Raw genomic sequence first — 6000 nt, forward strand, 5'->3', positions numbered from 1 at the left:
TGTGTCCTGTTCTCTTCGCAGAAGAAAGTCTGACAACTTCGGAAGGTTCTCGTTAAACTGCTACTCTGCGATATCTGGATCTAGTTTCGGGATCGAGAAGGTTAGATGGACCTCGTTCCAGTCCTTTTCGCCCGTAGGCAGGGCTAGAGACGATGGTCTACACTCCTCTAGCGTAGGGCATGGTTAGTTCGCATCAACTGCTCTTAGTACACAGTGGGGAGCTTTATTCCTAAAGGGAAAAGCTCTTAATGAAGGAGTAAGGAAGGTAGGGTGCCTCTTGCTAAAAGCAAAAACCTTTGAGTTCATATATCCTGCTTTCTTCAGGCTACTCGTCAATATAGCCTGTGCCTTGTCATGATCAAAGACCATAACCTTCTCAGGTTCTGTCTCTTCCTTAGACGCAGGTTCGTTGTTCTCCAACCTGACGAAGCAATCCGGGTAAGCCGCAAAGTTCGGCCAAAATTGGGGATCGTCGAGGGGTATGGCCCCCATCCTCTCCGAGACGTAGAGTTTCCAATTCATCATGGGCATGAACTCCGCATACCTCCAGGGGTTGGTTTCGGAGCATTAGGGTAAGTCAGAGACTCTGGGCCACTTTAGGGAGCCGCGAGAAGCGGCTGCGCTGTGTGTTTCCCTGACTCCCTTTCTCATCTCTTGCTGTTCCTTGCACATAGTTTCCATCATCGTCTGAATTTGCGCCATGAACGCTTCGCACTTGAGAAACAGCGGTTCTGGTTGAGGGGTTGGGGCCGAAGAGGTTGACGGCACAGGTTGATATGCCGTCACAGACAGTAGATGGTCTTCTGTCTTTGTCGATCCGGATTCTTCTTCATCCTTGGGAGGCTGGGCAATCTCTTCTTCAGGGTTTTCTTGAAGGAGATCCTTTTCTGTATCCTAGGACATATCTGACATCCTTTCCTGATGGATGTCCAAGCCATCCAAAGCCTTATTAATGTCAGCTTCTATCGTCAGAGCTGTATGCAGGGAGGCTTGACCAGTACCTGAGGCCCAACCACGCCGGATGTTGTCTTAGGGAACAGAAGGCTTCTGATTGTTTCGCTCGGTAGGTAAGGTCCCGGAGAGTCCTTCTGGAACCGTTTTACCCACTTTCGAAGTGTTTCCCTCGCAGTATCCCTTGACACCGCCGTCTTGAGATCACCGAAACCCTCAGACATCAAGGCTGAGCAGACGGTGCAACCCTTTGGGTCCCAATACCTGAGTGTTTCAGTTGCGATGGAGCAGGGGGCATGAGACCTGCACATCATGGGTCTACAAAAGCTCCTACTGTTATGGTTGCAGTACATAACTACACACTTCATATTGGGCTGTAAGGAATGAAAGAGTGAAATGAGTATGGGGTATTTTATCAAACTGATATATATATATATATATATATATATATATATATATATATATATATATATATATATATATATATATATATATATATATATATATATATATAATCACATGCATTAGTACTAATTCTTACTATTATATTCATAGCTTACGATCGTAAGATAGAAAGGAAATAGGAAAGACACATATCTGTGTTTCCTGTCCAGGCAATTGCTATGACCTCCCTCAATATTAATGTTTTTTTAAGATTTCCTTATTAGGGAAATATAGGCTGGAATAGCTCTAGTACATAGAGCTGGAGTCAGTATATACTAACACTAAATCCCCCACAAGTGAAATATTAATACCGTAGGGTAAAGATTTTTATATCCTGATGATCTAGGATACATCAAAATGTTGAAGGAATACTTCACTTCAACATTTGCTTAGCATTCTCAACAATGGACTGTGAAAGGATACACAGAATATGTTGGAAAATCATACTACTGTATGTTATAAACTGTAGTTTTCTAACTGCTGTATTTGCTATACTGCAGGAATACTGGCTACTGTATAATCGTATACAGTAGTTCTACCGGTATACTACTGGGCTAGGCTAGTACCTAGCATCACTAGCCGACAGAGAGAGAGGGAGAATGGAGAGAAGGACTAACGTATTATAGTTTAGTACAATAATTAGGGTTATAGGGACTACTGTCTATACTTCCTTCTTTCCAGTATGAGGATTCAAATGGAAGGGGAGAGAATGTATTAATTCTAGCTTCCATCCAGCCACCATATCTGTTCCCGGCTGCACTGCGGGTTACAGGGTTTGTGGATGGCAGCCCAAGAGAGGACTGAAGAATACTCAAAGTTTTAATGGGTCTCCCACCGGCAGCCATCATGGCCGGCACAACCTTTCCCGGAGCCTTGCTTCCATTAGGGGGAAGGTTGAAGCGACAATCTAACAGGCTTTGTAGGAGCCCGGCCGACAGCTTAGTCAGCCCGGCAATCATGGAAATTATTGAATACCGGCATTAGGGGTTGTGACGGCTAGGCCGTCACTAAAGGACATAAGGGGATGGGAAAGGGTCATATATTTTGCAGAGAAAGGTGGCAGCAGGTATGCCTCCTGCTTTCGGCTGCAACTCAAGAAACATATTGTTATGCATTATTGTAATAATGTACTGTATTGTTTCAAGTGTTACATGTATTGCACAGCATTGCATCATATTGCATGAATAAAACATGTTATGCTTTGTATATAAGTGAAATGATTTATTTTGATATTAGAATTCAAGCATTTATTGATTACCTCAAAGATATGATGTAATTCTTTATAGTTTTGTACTGGAGAAGGATTTAAGTCTTTTGAAAGCGATGCTCTTTTGTTGTTTAGCTATGTTTTGGTTTTGTCAGATTGTTTAGGACGCTCCACACACACTTGAGAGTTGGGTGTCATAGAACAATGTAGCCACAAGATTCATTAAGGTTGTATTTGAAGAATATCAATGTATCATTAAATCCCACCGAAAAAAAATGCCAAGAGATGGGATAAGCTGAGGAATAATTGCTAACAATTCATCATCTAACTACTCTATTATTATTTCCAGGTAAACCTAATGGTTGTTATGTAGACATCCTATCATCATATTAATTGGCTACGCTCAGAAGGACAAACACACGCAGAAGAAACATTGGGGCTGTTGTAGATTGATGGCCATCAGAAGAAAAGGAGCCTTTGTAGATCAGCAGCCAGGACCTAGAGAAAAAGCCCAATGAAGATTTTCCAAACAGCAGAGCGGAGGAATTTCATCAGAAAAAAAAACAAGAAAAAGTATATTTTAAGGTTGATTAGGATACAAAAAAAGGTAGGATACAAAGTGACTTCAGAACAGTAACCTATTGTGGGTAATAAGGTAAGCACACCAAAGGCCTTTTTGGGCTCAAGCCATGGCGTCCTGATGGAAGGATCCTATTTGGTAGCTTCCTTGGGTAATCACTACTAGGATTTTCCCAGAGAATTAAACCACAGGTTATCACAGAATTCTAACTTCTGGAGCGAGTATCCTAAGGGTTTCCCCTTAAGACATCGTTTATCAACAGGGGACACGCATGTATTAACGTGCCACATAGCTATCTACACCCCATATAGAGTTAACGCTTCAATATGGCGGACAGAGAGCGGCTGGGAGCTGAGTCGCAGCCAATCTAGATGTGGCGATATCGGTACTCGCGATGTAAACAGACGGACGCCATTGCTTTTGATGACGTCACGTCCGTCCTCATCCTTTTGCTAGTAGCTCGCTCGATTGGACGTATTTTTCCCTTTGTGCGACTTTATCTGCTTGCATCCTCGCCATGTCTCAACCTTCAGCTTCACCTTCTTCTGGAAAGTTGAGTACAAAGGTTTAAGTATTGTTTAAATAAGCTCTGACCGTAAAGTAAATCTTACTTTTCGAGATATTTGCATAATTGTGGCAGAGCTTTTCCAGACCGGTCAGCGCCATTTTATGACGCTGCTGTTGCTTGCATGCCTTATTTAGTTAGCCGCAACAGCCTTACCGGTATATAAATTACTAATCAGCGCTATTAGTTATTTAGTCTTCATAGCTAGGAACTTTATATCGTGTTTTTGACGCATTAGTTAGGGTCTTCGCTGACCCCATACCAGTAGGCTTTGATTAGCCCCTAGGCCAGTGAGCCTATACCAGTGTTAATGCATGATATTTCAGTGATCCTAGTGTTAGTTATGAAGATTTTGGCATTATTTTACAATACCATTGACAGTGATGCAAGTGTTTTTCGCCTTCAGGGACCATATAGGGGGTAGGTTATCTTGAGTGCCTTGCTAACCTAACCTTATGATAGGACCCCTATATGCTCTCTTCATCCCTAGCCCTAGGGCTTCCCTCTGGTAATCTTGTACCCTATTACATGTGATAGGACAAGACTCCTCAGAGTACTGTATCGCCTCCCCACCTAAGGGAATGACCCCTCCCTTAGTGTTGCGGACCTTAAAGGTAGGATCACCTCCTTTAAGCTGAATCGGTCCTTGACCTTTTCCTTGCGATACGTCTTCTCCCTTCCTTGATTAGGGTCTAACAACCCTAATCCAGGTTAGGTTGGGAGGGCTGGTTTATGTACCTTGCTGAAATATACGCGTGCACCGTTTTTCAGTTGGTCCACCTACTATAGGTTAGGGTGAGCATCTCCCTTCCTAGGTGGCCGCTCTGGTGCATAACCCATCCTTTCTTATAAGAAGACCCTTTCCCCCCCCCAACCTATCTCTTGCCTAGCCTAACCTACCAGTAGGTTAGGCTTCATATGTCCCCTGTCCTACACTCCACCCTAGGCTGGAGTGCTGGACCCCGTGGTGCTCCCAGTGTTGTCCGCTCTGATACATAGACCCTCCATAGTGCTATGGAGTCAGTTATCATTTGGTCGACATGAAGAGTCTCCACCCCTTCTTTGGGTACACCCTGTCCTCTCTTGGACTGCCTTAGCCCCCGGCCTTTGCGGCCCCTGCTTAGGATGATAGATTCACCTCTATCATGGTGGTACCTTTTCCAGAGGTGTCTTGACTAGGCTAGTACAGCCTTGCCATCCCACCTCCATCTTTGGTGCTTGTCCCTTGCCGCCTCTACCCCGGCATTACCGCCGCTACGGGTGACTTCCTTATCCTTGCCGCCTTCCCCCGAGTGCCGGGGGATCGCCGCCGGCCGCCGGCTTACCGCCGTGGCCTCTCCATTCCCTCATAGCCTCGGCACACTGCCGACCCCTCCCGGAGTGCCGGCACTAGCAGCCGGCCCCCGGCCCCGGCTATGCTCCTTTATCCTTACCCCTGTCACCCTCCGACTGCCTCCGGCTGCCGGAACCGCCGCTCCTTGCCGGCGGCCACCGCTACCGGCTGCCGCCACCCTGGCTTCTTTTGACCATAGAATGATCATTCTTGAATGCCAGAAACTCTGCTCGAGCGGCTTCCGGCGTGCCGGGGGTATGCCGGACCCGTCCGGAGGCAGCAAGATGCCTTGCACCCCTTCTCTCAGCTATCTTTACTAGCGATAGCTCCTAAAAACCGCACCTAGACGGCTTGTTAACGCAGACAAACTGGTACGGAATCGTACATTTTGTTCAGTTTTCACTCTGTCTTCTTGCGTGTTTCATCTTTCCAGCACGCTACGTGTAATTGGCACTTCTGGTTGCCGGAACCTTACTAGGATCTCATGATCCCCAGACTTTCTTGATAAGATTTCAAGCCTAGTCTATAATATGGTTATTCTAGATGGAATTCCCATTATCAAGACACCTTCCATGGAGGCCTACGGCCACCTGGGACTGTCCGATGCTACGGCAACCAGCCGGGCGGGTTACACGAGGCATGCGTCTGTCTCCTTTCACCCACCCTTCTGTGCATCACAATTAATTTATGTTAATATTAACTTGTTAATAATTAACTTTATATACGAGCCATATTATGACTACAATACTCATCGTCTCTTTCTTTTACAGGAGGAGTACGTCATGTGTGACCACGACTTCTGCGCGGTCCGTCGGCCACACTTCTATGGACACACGGCGTGTAGGACACACGCCCCTTGTGCTCACAAGAGAGGGGATCTCAAGTACTGGGGCCCCACCACCTGTTCGGTCTGCCAAGAA

This window comes from Palaemon carinicauda, unplaced genomic scaffold (assembly GCF_036898095.1).
Source record: "Palaemon carinicauda isolate YSFRI2023 unplaced genomic scaffold, ASM3689809v2 scaffold18, whole genome shotgun sequence".
Taxonomy (NCBI): domain Eukaryota; kingdom Metazoa; phylum Arthropoda; class Malacostraca; order Decapoda; family Palaemonidae; genus Palaemon; species Palaemon carinicauda.